The sequence below is a fragment of the Macaca fascicularis genome, chromosome 2 (assembly GCF_037993035.2).
Source record: "Macaca fascicularis isolate 582-1 chromosome 2, T2T-MFA8v1.1".
Lineage (NCBI taxonomy): Eukaryota > Metazoa > Chordata > Mammalia > Primates > Cercopithecidae > Macaca > Macaca fascicularis.
The window spans coordinates 121,557,785-121,579,154 of record NC_088376.1 but is presented as its reverse complement, the minus strand read 5'-3'; the positions used below and the strand labels follow the sequence as shown (position 1 = coordinate 121,579,154).

At 43.3% G+C, this 21,370-nt stretch overlaps 1 pseudogene; it reads right to left on the bottom strand.

Moving 5' to 3' along the window:
• Window positions 1–15,298: 15,298 nt before the first annotated feature.
• Window positions 15,299–15,446, bottom strand: LOC123572131 (U2 spliceosomal RNA; annotated as a pseudogene).
• Between the last annotated feature and the right edge of the window lie 5,924 nt (window positions 15,447–21,370).

The following is a 21,370-nucleotide window of genomic DNA, read 5'->3' as shown; positions in this document are numbered from 1 at the left end:
CACCCACCCCAGCCTCCCAAAGTGCGTGAGCCACAGCACCTGGCTAGTTCTGTATCTTTATTGTGGTGGTTGCCCAATTCCATACGTGCAACAAAATAGCGTAGGACTATCCACACACTATACCAATATCAATTTCCTTGTTTTGATATTGTGCGATAGTTACCTGAGCTGCAACCATTGGAGAAACTAGGTGAAGGGCACACAGGACCTTTCTGTACTCTCTTGGTAACTTCCTGTGAACCTATAATTAAATCAATAATTTAATCAAAATAGAAAGATTTTTTAAGCCAGGCTCAGTGGCTTACACCTGTAATCCCAGCACTTTGGGAGGCCGAGGCAGGCGGATCACGAGGTCAAGAGATCAAGACCATTCTAACCAACATAGTGAAACCTCATCTCTACTAAAAATATAAAAATTAGCTGGGCGTGGTGGTGCACGCCTGTAATCCTAGCTACTCTGGAGGCTGAGGCAAGAGAATCGCTTGAACACGGGTTGCGGAGGTTTCAGTGAGCCAAGATCACACCACCACACTCCAGCCTGGTGACAGAGCAAGACTCCGTCTCAAAAAAAAAAAAAAGAAAGTTTTTTTTTAAATTATGGTTCATGCATCACCTGGTTTCTCAGATTTCCCTTTATAAACATTTGCAGAGATTCTGGTGAAATGGAAAGATGGATATGCCTTTCATATACAGAAAGTCCCCTTATTCTTTTGACAGCTTCATAATATTCTATTTCATGACTATGCCAGGTATTTTTTAATCCAGATCCTAACCCATGAATATTTAGGTGATTTCCATTTTTTGCTGTTATAAATATTATCATAAATAGTTGCCATGAATCATCTTATCACTCATTGTTTTTGTGACTGTGTTTGCAGATTCCTCTAAGTAGCAAAACTGATTTTCTTAAAATCAGTTTTCAAGAAAATCTATGCTATGTTGTTATATTTATGCTGTGTTTTAAGCCAATACATACATTTTTTTCAAAGAGCCTCAAAATTCTGAAAATAGATATTTATATCTACATTCTAAATGGCAAAGGTAAAAAGAAAGAAAAGAAAAGAAAGAGAGAAAGAAAGAGAGAGAGAGAAAGAAAGGAAGAAAGAAAGAAAGAAAGAAAGAGAGAGAGAGAGAGAGAAAGAAAGAAAGAAAGAAAGAAAGAAAGAAAGAAAGAAAGAAAGAAAGAAAGAAAGAAAGAGAAAGAAAGGAGGGAGGGAGGGAGGGAGGGAGGGAGGAAGGAAGGAAGGAAGGAAGGAAGGAAGGAAGGAAGGAAGGAAGGAAGGAAGGAAGGAAGGAAGGGCGGGCCAGGCACGGTAGCTCATGCCTATAATTCAAGCACTCGGGGTGGCCAAGGCAGGCATATCACTTGAGCACAGGAGTTTGAGACCAGCCTGGGCAACATAGGGAGATCTTGTCTGTACAAAAAATACAAACGTTAGCCAGGCATGGTGGCATGCCCCAGTAGTCCCAGCTACTTAGGAGGCTGAGGCAGGATTGCTTGAGCCTGGGAGGCAGAGGTTGCAGTGAGCCAACGTCATTCCACTGCATTCCAGCCTAGGTGACAGATTGAGACCCTGTCTCAAAAAATATATATAAAACAAAAAAATTTTAAATAAGTAAATGGCAAAAATAGTCTTGATATGGTTTGGCTGTGTCCCCACACAAATCTCATTTTGAATTGTAGTTCCCATAATCCCCACATGTCATGGGAGGTGGGAGGGACCAGGTGGAGATAATTGAATCAGAGGCAGTTACCCTCTTGCTGTTCTCGTGATAGTGAGTGAGTTCTCACGAGATCTGATGGTTTTATAAGGGGCTTACCCCTTTGCTCAGCATTCACTTCTTTCACCTGCCGCCATGATTATGAGTTTCCTGAGGCCTCTCTAGCCATTTGGAATTGTGAGTTAATTAAACCTCTTTTCCTTATAAATTACCCAGTCTCAGGTATGTCTTCATAGCAGCATGAAAACAGAATAATAGTCTACTTCAAGTTACTGTACATATTCAACATTAATAAAATAACATTTCTGGCTGGGCACAGTGGCTCATGCCTGTAATCCCAGCATTTTGGGAGGCCAAGGCAGGTGGATCGCTTGAGCCCAGGAGATCAGCCTGGGCAACATGGCAAAACCCCTGTTATCTACAAAAAAAAAAAAAAATGGAAAAAATTAGCCAGGAGTTGTGGCACGTGCCTGTGGTCCCAGCTATTTGGGAGGCTGAGGTGGGTGGGAGGATCACCTGAGTCCAGGAGGTCAAGGCTGCAGTGAGCCAAAATTGTGCCACTGCATTCCAGCCTGGGGTGGGTGGGGAGAGAGTGAGACCCTATCTCAAAATAAATTTAAAAAATAAAATAACATTTCTGTGTGGTTAATTCAAACTAATCATTTATCTATTGGCATTGATTTAATTACTTTTAAAAAGGAATATACTATTATAATATAGTTCCTTTTTACACAGACACAGAGATAATATGGTGAAATCTTGTCTCCCTAAATATAAGAACAAAACATAAGACTGGTATAATCGTTCAGAGCGACATTAACGCCAATGTTATAAGTCAGTTCTAACGTATTTAATAAAACGACTTTCCTTTAGTCAAATTTTTTTTTAAATCTAGTCAAGTAATCAGCATCGAAATGTTTCGGACACTAAGCAGTGTCTCTTTTGTGCCTGGAAATGGGTGTCTTATTCATCCTCTAGAAGTTCACAGTACAGAGTGTGGGCGAAGCTTTCTGGACAACCTGTCCCTCTGTCAGCTTTTGCCTCTGCAAAGCCAAAATGTGTGTTCTGTGTCTGAGTATTGCAACCTACAAGAAATGTGGCTAAGGCCAGAAAACAGAAGTGTGTGTACTTTTGGAAGGCTGCGCATCTCATGAGTCACACGGGAGCAGCCCCGACCGTGGTTTGTGCACCTTCTGCCCTGGCAGCTGCCGGTCAAGCGAAGAGGGCGCCCTCTAGGGGTGAGCCTGGGCAGCAAAATCGTCACCTTCCCCTGGGAAAGAGAATGCAGGGATTCACCTTCAGGAATTCTCTTTCCTAAAAAGCTACACCTCTAAAGCTATCAAAAATGAAATTCTATCAATAAGGTACCAGAAGTAACCAAATGGACCCATGTGTGTGCCTGCGTGTGTATGCATGCGTGCACGCGCATATAAACTGAGTATCAGTATGAGCAGGAAACCGGTATCCGTGCCGGCCTCCTGGGAGGGGAACCACATAAAGAAGATGGGGACAAGGGGGAAACTCGCTTTCCCCTCCCCTCAACTTTTATTATGAAAAACTTTCAAATAGAAAAGTTGAGAGAATAGTGCAATAAATTCCCGCATACTCAGCACCTAGATTTCACGTGGTTAGCATGTTTGTTAGCATGTTTGTATTTGCTTTCTCTCTGTATTCGTTTGTCTGACTTCTCTTAGACTCACCTTTCACAGTAAAGTCTTTGGACCCTTTCAACTGTATACTATGTGTATGTCACCTATCCAAATAAGTTTATTAATAATTAATAGTAACCACCTCTGAGAGGTGTTGTGAGTGAGGGTTAAATTAAATGAGAAGGGCATAAAATACCGGCCGCAGCGCCAAGCCCAGAGTACCTGCTCAAGAAATGCTGTGGTCACTCTCACACTTCCCTTCATTCACTCCTAGGTCCCACAGGAAACTCAGCACCTTTGATTTCTTCTCAGTCTTTTCCCAAGCCAGCCCTCTTTCTCCTTTTCCACTTTTCCACACCTCTCTCAACTTCTGTATGCCTCCTGGCAAGGCGCAGAGTAAAAGAGATCATCACACCCTGCAGGAAAAGAGATCATCACACCCTGCAGGAAAGCGGCGGGGCCTCCAGACAACAGTTACAAGTAGACCACTGCGCTGGAGGAGGCCTAGGCGGCCATGACACTTAACCCTTAACCCTGCCCCGGCTGCTCCTAGAAAATGGCTTCATGTCTGCAAATAGCCACCCTTTCTCATGGCTTATCTTGTAATAGGGTTGGCAATTTTCTGATGTCAGAATACATAAGTACGAAATATTAAAATAATATAAAATAAGGCCGGGCACAGTGGCTCACGCCCGTAATCCCAGAACTTTGGGAGGCCAAGGCAGGTGGATCACGAGGTCAGGAGTTCAAGACCAGCCTGGCCAAGATGGTGAAACCCCGTCTCTACTAAAAATACAAAAATTAGCCGGGCAGGGTGACAGATGCCTGTAATCCCAGCTACTCGGGAGGCTGAGGCAGGAGAATCACTTGAACCCGGGTGGCAGGGGTTTGACAGAGTGAGACTCTGTCTCAAAATAAATAAATTATATATATATATAAAATATATAAAATATAAAATGTAAGTATGTGGTAAAAACCAAGAAGAGATGTTAACTCTATCTCTAAATTTATATCATATAATATGTATATGCAATATAATATACATATATTAATATACTACACTACACATAATATGTGTTAACATGTATATGTTTCATCACATAGTATAACATAAATGTGCAATATAATTCAATATGTGGTAAAAATTTAAAAAAAAAAAAGAGAGATTTGGCCTGGCGCAGTGGTTCACACCTGTAATCCCGAACTTTGGGAGGCTGAGACAGGTGGATCACCTGGCGTTGGGAGTTCAAGACCAGCCTGACCAACATGGTGAAACCCCATCTCTACTAAAATTACAAAATTCGCCAGGTGTGGTAGCAGGTGCCTGTAATCCCAGCTACTCGGGAGGCTGAGGCAAGAGAATCGCTTGAACCCGGGAGGCAGAGGTTGTGGTGAACCAAGATCATGCCACTGCACTCCAGCCTGGGCAATAAGAGTGAAATTCTGGCTCAAAAAAAAAAAAAAGTAGAGATTCTACTCTATGTCTTTCTTGTTCTCTACACATGTATATTCAACATATAGAACATGTATATAACACGTTACACATGTGTATATTAATTACATATGCTATCTATCACACATATGTATATGTATCATAGGAAAAAGCAACTCTTTTTTCTCTACATACTCACACCCTCAGTTTACTTCTGACATCAGATGTGTGAGTTTTTTCCCACACATCAATTCTCTGGCAGACACCAATTGGGTGTCCTACAATTAATTCAATTTTGACACCAATTAGAGTTAGTGCAAACCCCACAGGTTAAGGGCTCAGTCCCACAAGGCTGCCCCCACTTCAGATGCTGGTTGCAAGTCCCAGGTTGTCACTTGTACTTCTGACCAACTACAAATCGGGATTCCCTTCCTCAGGTTTGACACTTTGCTAGGGTGGCTTATAGAACTCAGAAAACACTTATGTTTACCTGTTTATTATAAAGGATATCACAAAGGATGGAGATGAACAGCCAGATGAAGAGGTACATAGGGCAAAGTGCTGGGTGACCCATACCCCAGCACTTCCACCCATTCAACAACCTGAAAGCTCTCCAGAGCCCACGGTTTTGTAAAGGCATCATCATATGGGCATGATCAATTATTATTTTTTTTTATTTTATTTATTTTTTTTTTTTGAGACGGAGTCTCGCTCTGTCGCCCAGGCTGGAGTGCAGTGGCCAGATCTCAGCTCACTGCAAGCTCCGCCTCCCGGGTTCCCGCCATTCTCCTGCCTCAGCCTCCTGAGTAGGTGGGACCACAGGCGCCGCCACCTCGCCCGGCTAATTTTTTGTGTTTTTAGTAGAGACGGGGTTTCGCCGTGTTAGCCAGGATGGTCTCGATCTCCTGACCTTGTGATCCGCCCGTCTCGGCCTCCCAAAGTGCTGGGATTACAGGCTTGAGCCACCGCGCCCGGCCGCATGATCAATTATTAACTCAATCTCCAGCCCACTCACCTTCCCAGAAGATGGGGAGTGGAGCTAAAAGCTCCAAACTTCTCATCATGGTTTGGTCTTTCTGGTGACTGGTCCCCATCCAAGAACCCACCAAGAGTCACCTCATTAGGACAAAAGATGCTCCTATCACCAATTCCAAGGCATTAGGAGCTCTGTGGAACGAACTGGGGTCAAAGACCAAATATTAGAACAAAAGATACACCTAGCACCTCTATCGCTCAGGAAATTACAAGGGTTTTCAGAGGTCTGTGCCAAGAAGTGGGTCGAAGACCAAAATATATTTATTATAAATAACATCATCATGGTATATTACATATATATACACACATACTAACATCCACAATATGGTACATATAATATGAGATATAGATATGTTTACAGATCTAGTTAACATCTCTAACTACTTGGTTTTTTTTTTTTTTTTTTTTGAGAAGGAGTCTCGCTCTGTTGCCCAGGCTGGAGTGCAGTGGCGCGATCTTGGCTCACTGCAAGCTCCGCCTCCCGGGTTCACGCCATTCTCCTGGCTCAGCGTCCCGAGTAGCTGGGACTACAGGCAACCGCCACCACGCCTGGCTAATTTTTTGTATTTTTTTAGTACAGACGGGGCTTCACCATGTTAGCCAGGATGGTCTTGATCTCCTGACCTCGTGATCCGCCCATCTTGGCCTCCCAAAGTGCTGGAATTATAGGCTTGAGCCACCGCGCCTGGCAACTACTTCGTTTCTAACCATGTACTGAATCATGTTTGGCCAGACTCACCCTCCACCCAGCCAGGGCCCTAAGTCCCATCTCTTATTTTTCAAAGTAAACCAACTGAGTCACCACCTGCTCTGTTAGCCACATCCAATGTGACTCTGGGGTCTCAGATCTTTCTGGCAACTGTGCATAAGCCCAGACCTTACTCCAGTCCTTGGGGAGAGAAAGCTAGGGAACTCCTCTGCCCCTCAGAGGCCCTGTTTTTCCATTGCCTTGGTTCTGTTGCTACCACAGTGGGTACCAGGGAGAGCAATTCCCTATAAGCCATGTGTGCCTTCTCAACCACCAGAAGGCTGCTCCATGGGGCCTGACCCTGCCCACGTGTGACTATTCCTAGAGGAGAAGAGTTCGCTCCTGCAGGGTCACGGCAGCCCCAGATGCATCAGCCTTGGCTAACAGTTCACAGCCACTTGCTGTGGAAGGGCCCACAAAGAAAACCAAGGAACCCCCAACAAAAATAACATTTGCTGAGCATTCACTGTGTGCCAGGAACTGTGCAAAATGCTTTTTTTTTTTAAAGAGATAGGGTCTCACTATGTTGCCCGGGCTGGTCTCGAACTCCTGGACTCAAATAATCCTCCCACCTCCACCTCCCAAGTAGCTGGGATTACAGGAATGAGTCACTGCACCTGGCTTAAAATACTTACAATATGTTAATCAAATTTAACCTGATCAGCTCAACCCCTCTACAAAGCAGGCATTTTTCCCTGACTTGAGTTCTGCTTTTTTTGGTGAGTTCCTCTTGGGAGACCTTAATTCATGTTTTAAAATTAATTAATCAATTAACATTTATACAGCACTTACTATGTGGCAGACACCGAGTGAGCAGCTTTACAAACATTAACTCACTGAGCCCTCATCACAGCCCTATGAGATGAGCACTACTATTATTACCACAATAGTCACAAGCAATGAGCTCAAAGACACACAGCTAGTAAGTGGTAGAAGTGGGATGCCTGTTTTGCCAGTGGAAATGTAATGGAGGTAACTCAAAGTGGGAACATGTGCACATGAAGTATATTGGCAAGGGCGTGGAGAAATAGGCACTCTCAGGTATTGCTTATGGGAGGGCAAATTTGCAAGGCAATGTGACAATATTGAACACAATTTAAAATGCATATGCAGTAGTTACTTTGACCTTGATATTCTTCCACTAGAAATTATTCACAGATATTTATATGCATATGAAAACATATGGACAAATCATCTTATTGTACCATGTTTGTATTAGTAAAGACTAGAAGCAACCAGAATGATGATTATGACATCAGGGCCGGGCGTGGTGGCTCACACCTGTAATCCCAGCACTTTCAGAGGCCAAGGCGGGCAGATCACATGAGGTCAGGAGTTCAAGACCAGCCTGGCCAACATGGCAAAGCCCTGTCTCTACTAAAAAATACAAAACTTAGGCCAGGCGTGGTGGTTCACACTTGTAATCCCAGCACTTTGGGAGGCCGAGGCGGGCGGATCACACAGTCAGGAGATCTAGACCATCCTGGCTAACACAGTGAAACCCCGTCTTTCCTAAAAATACAAAAAAAAAAAAAAAAATTAGCTGGATGTGGTGGTGGGTGCCTGTAATCCCAGCTACTGGGGAGGCCAAGGCAGAGAGAATTGCTTGAATCCGGGAGGCGGAAGTTGCAGTGAGCCAAGATCATGCCACTGCACTCCAGCCTGGACAAAACAGCAAGACTCTGTCTCAGAAAAAAAAGCAGGACATCAGTTAAATGAGTTATAATGTAGCAGGACAAGCCACAGACAAAACTCCTTAGACACCGAGTTAAAGAAGGAAGGGGTTTATTCGGCTGGGGGCATTGGCAAGACTCCTGTCTCAAGAGCCGAGCTCCCCAAGTGAGCAATTCCTGTCCCTTTTAAGGGCTCACAACTCTAAGCGGGTGCACGTGAGAGGGTCGTGATAGATTGAGCAAGCGGGGGTACGTGACTGGGGGCTGCATGCACTGGTAATTAGATTGGAAGAAAACAGGATAGGGATTTTCACAGTGCTTTTCTATACAATATCTGTAATCTATAGATAACATAACCGATTAAGTCAGAGGCTGATCTTTAACTACCAAGCCCAGGGTGTGGCACAGGGCTGTCCGCTTGTGGATTTCATCTCTGCCTTTTAGTTTTTACTTTTTCTTTCTTTGGAGGCAGAAACTGGGCATAAGACAATATGAGGGATGGTCTCCTCCCTTAATAATACAGCCACACTCTGGAATACTATAAAGCTGTGAAGATGAATGAGTGAAATCTACTGGCACTGAAGTAAAGTCCTCCAAGATGTATTTGTAATGAAAATACAAAGCACAGAGCATATATGTGTTTTCAAGGCTAATATCCAAGACAAAGTCTAGGGTCTGACTCCAGGGAAGGTAAACACATCCTCTGTCTATAACTGTATGAATGTGGTGATAGCAGCCCAATTGAATTTGTTACCATTTCAACGTATAAATTTGGCTGTGTGGGGAGGGGGCAAAATTCAGGCCACAGTGGGGCTTTAGTCTCCCTGTCCTGGTGCACACTTTCCCCACGGAACTGAATCTGGAACCAATAGAGAACACAGAAAAAGGCAACGGGGATTATCCACTCCCTCGCGCACGCGCTCTTGGACCACAGCGCCTCTGGTTAATGACAAATAACCCTCCTCAATGTTATGTGCCTGCCCACTCGCTGCTGCCACCAACTCCAAGGTATTGCCTCCTGGCAGGGGCAGAGGAGAATAGAAAAAAGAAAGCAAAAATCAAAATGGGATTCTCTCCGCCGCTCCCTAGCAAACGTGGGGGCGCACACACATACACACACACACACACATCCCAGATGAGAAAGAGAAGGCTTCTGGAACACTTCCCGTCTGGACCTACTGCACGGCTTCTGAGTTTCCAGCAGCTGTCTTTGAGTCCAGGCTGGGCAATACCCAAGGGGAAAAAATATGTAAACTTTCCACCATTTTGACGGAACTTTTTTTTTCTTTTTTGGAGACAGAGTTTCGCTATGGAGTAGTGACGCAGTCTCGGCTCACTGCAGCCTCTGCCTCCTCGGTTCAAGCAATTCTCCTGGCTCAGCCTCCCGAGTAGCTGGGATTGCTGTACGTGCGCCACCATGCCCGGTAACCCAGCTAATTTTTGTATTTTCAATAGAGACAGGGTTTCACCATGTTGGCCAGGCTGGTCTTGAACTCCTCACCTCAAGTCATCCACCTGCCTCGGCCCCCCAAAGTGCTGGGATTACAAATGTGAGCCACCGTGCCTGGGTGGGGCTTTTGAAGGGGTGGCCTGCCCCTCCACACCTGTGGGCGTTTCTCGTTAGGTGGAACAAGAGACTTGAGAAAAGAAATGAGACACAGAAACAAAGTATAGAGAAAGAAAAAGTGGGCCCAGGGGTCCGGCGCTCAGCATACAGAGGACCCGCGCAGGCACTGGTCTCTGAGTTCCCTCAGTATTTATTGATCATTATCTTTACCATCTTAGAAAAAGGGAAGTGGCAGGATAATAGGATCATCGTAGGGAGAAGGTCAGCAGTAAGACACATGAATAAAGATCTCTGTGACATGAATAAGTTTAAGGAAAAGTGCTGTACCTTGATATGCATATGCAAACATCTCCATAAACCTTTTTAGTGCATAAAGAGCAACATTGCGCTAGCAAGTCCCACCTTCAGCCCTAAGGTGGTTTTCTCCTTTCTCAGTAAACAGAACATACAATTGGGTTTTACACCGAGATGTTCCATTGCCCAGGGACGGGCAGGAGACAGATGCTTTTCCCTATCTCAACTGCCAAGAGGCTTCTTTCCTCTTGTACTAGTCCTCCTCAGCACAGATCCTTCACGGGTGTCAGGCTGGGGGACGATCAGGTCTTTCCCTTCCCACGAGGCCATATTTCAGACTATTGCGTGGGGAGAAACCTTGGACAATACCTAGCTTTCCTAGGCAGAGGTCCCTGCGACCTTTGGCAGTGTACGTGTCCCTGGGTGCTTGAGATTAAGAGAATGGTGATGACTTTTCACAAGCATACTGCCTTTAGGCACTTGTTTAACAAAGCACACCCTGCACAGCCCAAAATCCGTTAACCTTGAGTCACCACAGCACATGTCTCTTGCAAGGACAAGGTTGGGGTAGGGTCACAGATTAACAGCATCTCAAATACAGAACAAAATGGAGTCTCTTATGTGTACTTCTTTCCATATAGACACAGTAACAGTCTGATCTCTCTTTCTTTTCCCCACAGCTTTGAATTCTCATCTGTTTCCCCAGTCCACTGACTACAATTTACTTTTCAGAGTCCTTAGCCACTCTATGCCTTCTGAAAGGATCTGTAGTTGCAGCCAATGTGATCAGAAAGTACTGGGAAGATCACAGAGACGGGGGAGATCAAGAGAGACATCCCAAATAGTTGTGTATGAACTCACGGGGTTCACCCGGTGCTTGCATGTATGGATCTCACCCCAAACAGAATGCTACAGGTTTTGTGAACTCTGTTGCAGGCAGGTCTCCGCCCAGGTCACTGAATGACCTCAATTTAGTAGAAGCCAATTACAGTTTGGCCAGACTTGGGGGCGCACAGGTGGGACTGATCTGAATAGCCCTGCAAATACTTTCAAAATTTTACTTGGAACCACAGCTTACACAAAGCTGGTTGAAATTTCTAACCTGAACTTCAGCTTCAAGGTTACCTGCTAAAATTAAAAACATCAACATTATTTAGCCAGACTGACAATGAAATAGAGACAAAAGACAGAAACTACTAAATTCAGGAATGAAAGAAGGAATATCACTACAGACTCCCTCCTTGACACTTTAAAAGGCTCATAAGTGAATATTATGACAAACCAAGGCATAAAAACTTGGTAACTTAGATGAAGTGGACCAATTCCTTGATACATACAAATGACCCCAATTTTCCCAAGAACAAATAGATATCCTGAATAGTTCTATATTTGGTGAAGAACTTGAATTTGTAGCTAAAAGCACCTGAAAAAGACATCTCCAGGTAGTTTCACTCACAAATTCTATCAAACATTTAAAGAAGAAATAACACCAATTCTACACAATCTCATTCAGAAAACAGAAAAGGAGAGAACACTTCCCAGTTCATTTTGTGAGGCCAACATTACCTTGATGTCAAAATCAGACAAGACAAGAAAATTACAAACCAAAGATCTTTCTTGAACATAGACCTGAATCTCAGCAAAATATTAACAAATTAAATCCACCAATATACATGCATGTGTGCATATCTTACCATGATCAAGCCAGGTTTATACCAAGAATTCAAGGATGGTTCAATATTTGAAAATCAATTAATGTAAAATCCACCATGTTAACAATCTAAAGAAGAGGCCAGGCACAGTGACTCATGCTTGTAATCCCAGCACTTTGGGAGGCTGAGGCGGGTGGATCACAAGGTCAGGAGTTTGAGACCAGCCTGGACAACATGGTGAAACCCCATCTCTACTAAAAATACAAAAATTAGCCGGGCGTGGTGGCGGGTGCCTGTTGTCCCAGCTACTTGGGAGGCTGAGGCAGAAGAATTGCTTGAACCCAGGAGGCAGAAGTTGCAGTGAGCCGAGATCACGCCACTGCACTCCAGCCTGGGCCACAAAGCAAGACTGTTTGAAAAAAAAAAAAAAATGCTAAAGAAAAAAATCAATCAAATAAACTGATGTAGACAAAGTATCTCACAAAATTCAATGGTCATTCTGGTAAAAGGACTCGGCAAACTGGGAATAGAAGAGAGCTTCCTTAGCCTGAATAAGGGAATCTACAAAAAAAACAAAAACAAACATCATTCTTAATGTTGAAAGATTGAACACTTTCCCTCTGAGATCAGGAACAAGACAAGGTCATTCATTCTCACCACTCCTATTCAATTGTACTAGAAGACCAGCAATAAGACAAGAAAAACAAACAAAAGACATGCATTTTAGAAGGAAAGAAATTGTATTTTTCACAGACAACATAATCGTCTATGCAGACGATTCCATGGAATGTATAGAAAAGCTCCTAAAAATAATAAATGAGTTCAGCAAGACTGCAGGACATAATGTCAACATGTGAAAATCAATTGTATTTCAAAACACTAGCAGTAACTGATTGGATTCTGATCTGAATTCAATTGAAATTTTTTTTAAACAGCATTGACAAATCCTAAAAAACAAAATACTTGGGCATAAATCTAATAAAATATCCACGATTGATATACTGAAAACTATAAAACACTGATGAAAGAAATCAAAAAACACCTAAGCAAATGGAGAAACAGGCTGCACTTGTGGATGGTAACATTCAGTATAGTTAGGATGACAATTTCCCCAAAATGTTCTATAGATTTAACACTATTCTAATAGATATTCTATCAAGATTTTTTTTTGTAGATGCAGATAAGCTGATTCTAAAACAATTTTGAAAAATAAGAGCAGGCCAGGTGTGGTGGCTGACAACTGTAATCCCCGAGGCCAAGGCAGGCAGATCACTTGAGGCCAAGAGCTCAAGACCAGCCTGGCCAACATGGTGAAACCCCATCTGTACTAAAAATACAAAAATTATCTGGGCCTGGTGACACACACCTGTAATCCCAGCTACTTGGGTGGCTGAGGTGCTTGAACCTGGGAGGCAGAGGTTGTAGTGAGCTGAGATCGTGCCACTGCACTCCAGCCTGGGCAACAGAGTGAGACTCTATCTCAAAAAAAAAAAAAAAAAAAAAAGCAAGGTTGGAAGACTCACACTACCTATTTATCAAAAGTACTATATAACTACAGTAATCAAGACTGAATAATATTGAAGAAGAGATAAGCACACAGATCAATGGATCAGAATACAAAGTCCAAAAATAGATCCACTCAAAATGGCCAATTGATTTTTGACAAGGGTCCAAAGGCAATTCAATGAAGAAAAGATAGTCTTTTCACCAAATGATGTTGAAACAACTGGACAACCAGATGCCAAAAAAACTCGGATCTAAACCTGACACTTTAAACAAAAATTAACTCAAAGTGGACCATAGATCTAAACGTAAAACTATAAAACTTCAGAAAAAAACATAAAAGAAAACTTTGCAACCTGACACTAAGCAAGGAGTTTGTAGAAAATGACACCAATACATGATCCATTAAAAAAAAAAAAAGTGTGCCGGGCACGGTGGCTCAAGCCTGTAATCCCAGCACTTTGGGAGGCCAAGACGGGCGGATCACGAGGTCAGGAGATCGAGACCATCCTGGCTAACATGGTGAAACCCCGTCTCTACTAAAAAATACAAAAAACTAGCCGGGCGAGGTGGCGGGCGCCTGTAGTCCCAGCTACTGGGGAGGCTGAGGCAGGAGAATGGCGTAAACCCGGGAGGCGGAGCTTGCAGTGAGCTGAGATCCGGCCACTGCACTCCAGCCTGGGCGGCAGAGCGAGATTCCATCTCAAAAAAAAAAAAGTGATAAATTGAGTTTCATCAAAATTTAAACTTTTTTCTTTGCGAAAGGCTCTGTTAAGAGAATGAAAAGATATCTCTCACTGGGAGAAAATATTTGCAAATCACATATTCAACATAGAACTTATATCCAGAACAGAAAGATAGATATCAATTGTAAGAAGCTATAAAAAAACAAATGACTAATCCCAGCACTTTGGGAGGCCAAGGCAGGCAGATCACGATGTCAGGAGATTGAGACCATCCTGGCTAACATGGTGAAACGCCATCTTTACTAAAAATACAAAAGATTAGCTGGGCACCGTGGCAGGCACCTGTAGTCCCAGCTACTCAGGAGGCTGAGGCAGGAGAATGGCGTGAACCCGGGAGACGGAGCTTGCAGTGAGCCAAGATAGCACCACTGCACTCCCGCCTGGGTGACAGAGCAAGACTCCATCTCAAAAAATAATAATAATAATAATAATTTAAAAAAAAGAAAACAAATGACTAATTAAAAAATGTGCAAAAGATTTGAACAGACATTTCTCCAAAGATGATATACAAATGGCCAATAAGCACAGTAAGAGATGCCCAATATCATTAGCCATTAGTGAAGCACAACTCAAAACCACCATGAGATATCACTACACACCTACTAGGAGAGGCAAAAATAAAAAACAAACAAATGATAATACCAAATACCAAATATTTTTTTCTTCACAAAAGGCACTGTTAAGAGAATGAAAAGACATCTCACACTGGGATTAAATATTTGCAAATCACATATTCAACATAGAACTTGTATCCAGAATAGATAGATAGACATCAATTTTAAGAAGCTGTAAGAAAACAAATGACTGATTTAAAAATGGGCAAAAGATTTGAACAGACATTCCAGTTGTGGAGCAACTGGAACTCTTACACATTGTTGGGGAGAATACAAAATAGTGTAGCTGCTCCAGAAGACAGTTTGACAATTCCTTAAAAGTTAGGCTGGGTGCAATAGCTCATGTATGTAATCTCAGCACTTTGGGAAGCTGAGGTGGGCAGATTGCTCAAGTTCAGGAGTTTGAGACCAGCCAGGGCAACATGGCGAAACCCCACCTCCACAAAATAAACAAAAATTAGCCAGACATGGTGGCATGTGCCTGGTTCCAGGTACTTGGAAGGCTGAGGTTGGAAGGTTGCTTAAGCCCGAAAGACAGAGGCTGCAGTGAGTTAAGACAGCACCACTGCATTGCAGCCTGGCAATAGGACAAGATGGCAGCTTTTACCACTTCTATTCAACATAGTATTGGAAGTCCTAGCCAAAGCAATTGGGTAAGAAAAAGAAATAAAAGGCATCTAAACTGGAAATGAAGGAGTAAATTGCCTTTTTTCCTCACATGACAAGATCTTATATGTAGAAAACCCTAAAGATTACACACACACACCTATTAGAACTGCATTTGATCTTAGCCAAAAGGCCAAGAAGTGATTCTGTTAGAATGAATGAACAAATTTAGCAAAGGTGCAGGATACAAAATCAACACACAAAAACCAGTTGTATTTCTATACATTGATAATAGACAATCTAAAATGAACATTAAGAAAACAATTCAATTTACAATAACATCAAAAAGGATAAGGCCAGGCACAGTAGCTCACACCTACTATCTGAGCACTTTGGGAGGCCAAGGTGGGAGGATTGTTTGAGGAGTTAGAGGCTGTAGTGAGCTGTGATTGTACCACTGCACTCCAGCCTGGGCAACAGAGTGAGATCCTGTCTCCAAAAAAGAAAAAAACAAAGTTAAGGTAACAGGAAAAGCAGCTTCTGTTGACCAAGATGCAGCAGATAAGCTCCCAGATGACATTAAGAAAATCACTGAGGCTGGGTGTGGTGGCTTATGCCTGTAATCCCAGCACTTTTGGAGGCAGAGGTGGACAGATCACCTGAAGTCAGGAGTTCAAGACCAGCCTGGCCAACATAGTTAAACCCCATTTCTACTAAAAACACAAGAAATTAGCCGAACTTGGTGGCAAATGCCTGTTATTCCAGCTACTTGGAAGACTGAGGTACGAGAATTGTTTGAATCTGGGAGGCGGAGGTTGCAGTGAGCCAAGATGGCACCACTGCATTCCAGCCTTAGTAACAGCGAGACTCTGTCTCAAAAAAAAAAAAAAAAAAAAAAAGAACTGATGAGAAAGGATATCTGCCTGAGCAGGTTTTTATGCAGATGAAAGTGCCCTGTTCTGGAAAATAAAATGCCAAAAAGAACATTTATTAGTAAGGAAGAGAAGGGAGCACCAGGAATTAAGGTAGGAAGGGATGGGCTAACTCTACTGCTTTGTGCAAATGCAGTCAGGTTTGTGATCATGACTGCCTTTATCCATAAAGCTGCTAACCTCTGAGCCTTGAACAGAAAAGATAAACACCAGCTGCTGGTCTTTTGTTTGTACAACAATAAGGCCTAGACAACGAGAACCCTTTTTCTGGATGCGTCTCATCGATGCTTTGTCCCTGAACTCAGGAAGTAACTTGATAGTAAGGAACTGCCTTTTAAAGTTCTCTTAATATTGGACAATGCCCCTGGCCACCCAGAACACCATGAGGTCAACACTTGGAGTTGTCTACTTGTCCCCAAGCATAAGGTCTATAATTCAGCCTCCAGATCAGGGGATCATAAGGACCTGCAAGGCTCATTACACACAATAGTCTATGGAAAGGATTGTCAGTGCTATGGAAGAAAACCCAGACAGAGAGACTATCATGAAAGTCAGGAAGGATCGCACCATTGAACATGCCATCATTGTTATGGAAAAAACTGTGAAAGCCTAAATAAATAAATAAATAATAAAAATTAAAAGCTGTGAAAGCCATCAAGCCCAAAACAAAAAAGGTGGGGAGGGTGTGGGTGGAGGGTTTCAAGATATGGATCTTGGGGAAATTAAAGAGCTAATAGATGCCACACCAGAGGAATTAATAGAAGACAGCTTGATGGAGATGAGTGCTTCTGAACCAGTGCCAGATCATGAGGAAGAAGACATAAAAGAATCATTACTAGAAAAGAAATTAACATTAGACAGTCTGACAGAAGGTTTCTCATTATTCGTGACTGCTTTTTACTTCTTTTACATGGACCCTTCCATGATATGGGCACAAAAACTACAGCAAATGGTAGAAGAGGCATTGGTAGCATATAGAAATATTTTTAGAGAAATGAACAAAAAAGTCAGAAATAAATTACATTGCATTTCTGTGGTTTCACTGAGTGTGTCCACTTCTCCTGCCTCCCCTTCCACCTCCTCTGCCTCTGCCACTTCTGAGACAGCAAAAACAACCTTCCTCTTCCTCCTCCTCCTCAGCCTACTCAACAGGAAGTGAAGAGGATGAAGACCTTTGTGATGACACACTTCCGCTTAATGAACAGTGAATGTGTTTTCTCTTCCTTATGATTTTTAAATAGCATTTTCTTTACTCTAATTTACTTCATTAAGAATATAGCTCGGGCACAGTGGCTCACACCTGTACTCCCAGCACTTTGGGAGGCCGAGGTGGGTAGATCACCTGAGGATGGGAGTTCAAGACCAGCCTGGCCAACATGGTGAAACCCTGTCTCTACTAAAAATACAAAAATTAGCCAGGCGCCGGGCGCGGTGGCTCAAGCCTGTAATCCCAGCACTTTGGGAGGCCGAGACGGGCGGATCACGAGGTCAGGAGTTCGAGACCATTCTGGCTAACACGGTGAAACCCCGTCTCTACTAAAAAATACAAAAAACTAGCCGGGCGAGGTGGCGGGCGCCTGTAGTCCTGGCTACTCGGGAGGCTGAGGCAGGAGAATGGCGTAAAAACCCGGGAGGCAGAGCTTGCAGTGAGCTGAGATCCGGCCACTGCACTCCAGCCTGGGCGACACAGCGAGACTCCGTCTCAAAAAAAAAAAAAAAAAATTAGCCAGGCGTGATGGTGCAAGCCTGTAATCCCAGCTACTTGGGAGGCTGAGGCAGGAGAATCGCTTGAACCTGGGCGGCGGAGGTTGCAGTGAGTCCAGATTGTGCCACTACACTCCACCCTGGGTGACAGAGCAAGACTCTGAATTTAAAAAAAAAAAAAAAAGTAGTATACAATAGATATAACATACAAAATGTGTTAATTGTGTTATTGTAAAATTTCTAGTCAACAGTAAGCTATTTGTAGTTAAACTTCGGGGGAGTCAAAAATGACACATGGATTTCTGAGTGCAAGGAGGATCAATGCCCCTGATTCTTCAAGTTCAAGGGCCAACTATGTACAAAAATCAACTCAAAATGTATCATAGACCTAAATATAGGAGGTAATATTATAAAACCCTGGGAAGAAAACATATGGGAGCAGCTCCATGACATCTAACTTAATAATTTCTCACATATGACACCAAAAACACAGGCAATAAAACAAAAAAATAGTTAAATTGGACTTTACCAAAATTTAAAAATGTGTGCAACAAAGGACACTATCAACAGAGTAAAAATGCAACCCAAGGAATAAGAGAAAATAATTATATCTGATAAACAATTAATATCTAGAATATATATGGAGAGAACTTCTACAATTCATAGCAGAAAAAAAAACTATTTAAAAATGGACAAAGGACTTGAATAGACATTTCTCCAAGGAAGATATGCAAATGGCTGATAAGCACGTGAAAAAATATTTGGTATCACTAATCATTAGGGACACGAAAATCAAAATTACAAAGAGGTATCACTGCAAACACACTACGATGGCTATTATCTAAAACACACATATACATGGCCGGGCATGGAGATTCATGCCTGTAATCCCAGCACTTTGGGAGGTCAAGGCTGGTAGATCACTTGAGGCCAGGAATTCGAGACCAACCTGGCCAACATAGTGAAACCCCATCTCTATCAAAAATACAAAAACTAGCTGGGCATGGTGGTGCATGCCTGTGGTCCAAGTTATTTGGGGGGGAGTGGGGGCACTGAGGCATGAGAATTGCTTGAACCTAGGAGGCGGAGGCTGCAGTGAGCCAAGATCACACCATTGTACTACAGCCTGGGCAACAGAGTGAGACTCCATCTCAAAAAGTAAATAATTAATTTTTGAAAATAAAAAACACATAAAGGAACAAAACAGAAAATAATAAGTGTTGTTGAGGATGTGGAGAAATTGAAAGGTTTTGTTTTGTGTGTTCTGACTCTTCCACTGACCAGTTACCCCAACCAGTCCACCCCATCTCTCTCTCCCTTTCCTTGGGCCTTTCTATTTCTTGAGACACAACAATATTGAAATTAGGCAAGGTGTGGTGGCTCACACCTGTAATCCCAGCACCTTGGGAGGCCGAGGTGGGAGGATTGTGTGAGCCTGGGAGGTCAAGGCCACAGTGAGCCATGATTGTGCTACTACACTCCAGGCTGGGCAACAAAGCAAGACCCTGTCTCCAAGAAAAAAAGAAGAAAAAAAACTAAGCCAAATACTAACCCTAAAATAGTCTCAAAAGTGTTCAAGTGATAGGAAGAGTCACACATTTCTCATTTTAAATCAAAACCTAGAAATAATTAAGTTTAGTAAGGAAAGCATGTCAAAAGCCAAGATAGGGTGAAAGATAGGTCCCTTGCATCAAACAGCCAAATTATAAATGATAGAAAAAGCTCTTGAAGGAAATTAAAAGTGCTACTCCAGTGAACACACAAATGACAAGAAAGCAAAAACAGCCTTTTGCGAATGTGGAGAAAGTTTGCATGGTCTGGATAGATCAAACCAGCCACAATATTCCCTTAAGCCAAAGCCTAATCCGGAGCAATTCTTCAGTTCCATGAAGGTTCAGAGAGTGAGGAAGCTGCAGAAGAAAAGTTGAAAGCTAGCAGAGGTTGGTTCATGAGGTTTAAGGAAAAAAGCTGTCTCCATAACATAAAAGTGCAAGGTGAAGTAGCAAGTGCTACTAGAGAAGCGGCAGCAAGTTCTCCAGAAGATCTAGCTAAGATCATTGATGAAGGTGGCTACACTAAACAATAGATTTCCCATGTGGATGAAACAGGCTTCTGTTGGAAAGAAGATGCCATCTAGGACTATCATAGCTAGAGAGGAGAAATCAACACTTGGTTTCAGAGCTTCAGAGGGCAGGCCGACTTGTTTGTTTTTGAGACAGGGTCTCACTCTGTTGCCCAGGCTGGAGTGCAGTGGCACAGTCATGGCTCACTGCAGCCTTGACCTCCTGGGCTCAAGTGTTATCCTCCTGCCTCAGCCTCCCACATAGATGGAACCACATGCTCAGCTAATTTTTAAAAATGTTTTTGTAGAATCAGGGTCTCCCTACATTGCCAGGCTGGTCTCATCTGGGCTCAAGTAATCTTCCTGCCTCAGCCTGCCAAAGTGCTGGGATTACAGGCATGAGCCACCATGTCCAGCCCAGGCTGACTCCTCTGTTAGGGGCTAAAGCTGCTGGTGACTTTCAGTTGAAGCCAATGCTCATTTATCATTCCTAAGCTCCTAGAGCCCTTAAAAAATTCCACTCTGCCTGTGCTTTAATAAACAGACAAAGCCTGGATGACAGCACATCCATTTACAGCATGGTTTACTGAATATCTTTTTTTTTTTTTTTTTTTTGAGACGGAGTCTCACGCTGTTGCCCAGGCTGGAGTGCAGTGGCGCGATCTCGGCTCACTGCAAGCTCCGCCTCCTCGGTTCACGCCATTCTCCTGCCTCAGCCTCCTGAGTAGCTAGGACTACAGGCGCCCGCCACCGCGCCCGGCTAATTTTTTTTTGTATTTTTAGTAGAGACGGGGTTTCACTGTGGTCTCGATCTCCTGACCTTGTGATCCGCCCGCCTCGGCCTCCCAAAGTGCTGGGATTACAGGCTTGAGCCACCGCGCCCGGCCGGTTTACTGAATATCTTAAGCCTACTGTTGAGACCTACTGATCAGAAAAAAGATCCCTTTCAAAAGATTAGTGCTTATTGACAGTGCACACGATCACTGGAGATGTGTAAGACGTACAAAAACATTAACGTGTTGTTTTCATGTCTGCTAACCCTACAGCCATTCTGCAGCCATTCAAGAAGTAATTTCAACTTTCAAGTTTTATTATTTAAGAAATACACTTGGCCGGGCGCGGTGGCTCAAGCCTGTAATCCCAGCACTTTGGGAGGCCGAGACGGGTGGATCACGAGGTCAGGAGATCGAGACCATCCTGGCTAACACAGTGAAACCCCGTCTCTACTAAAAAATACAAAAAAACTAGCCGGGCGAGGTGGCGGGCGCCTGTAGTCCCAGCTACTCGGGAGGCTGAGGCAGGAGAATGGCCTGAACCCGGGAGGCGGAGCTTGCAGTGAGCTGAGATCCTGCCACTGCACTCCAGCAAGGGGGACAGAGTGAGACTCCGTCTCAAAAAAAAAAAAAAAAAAAAAAAAAAGAAATACACTTC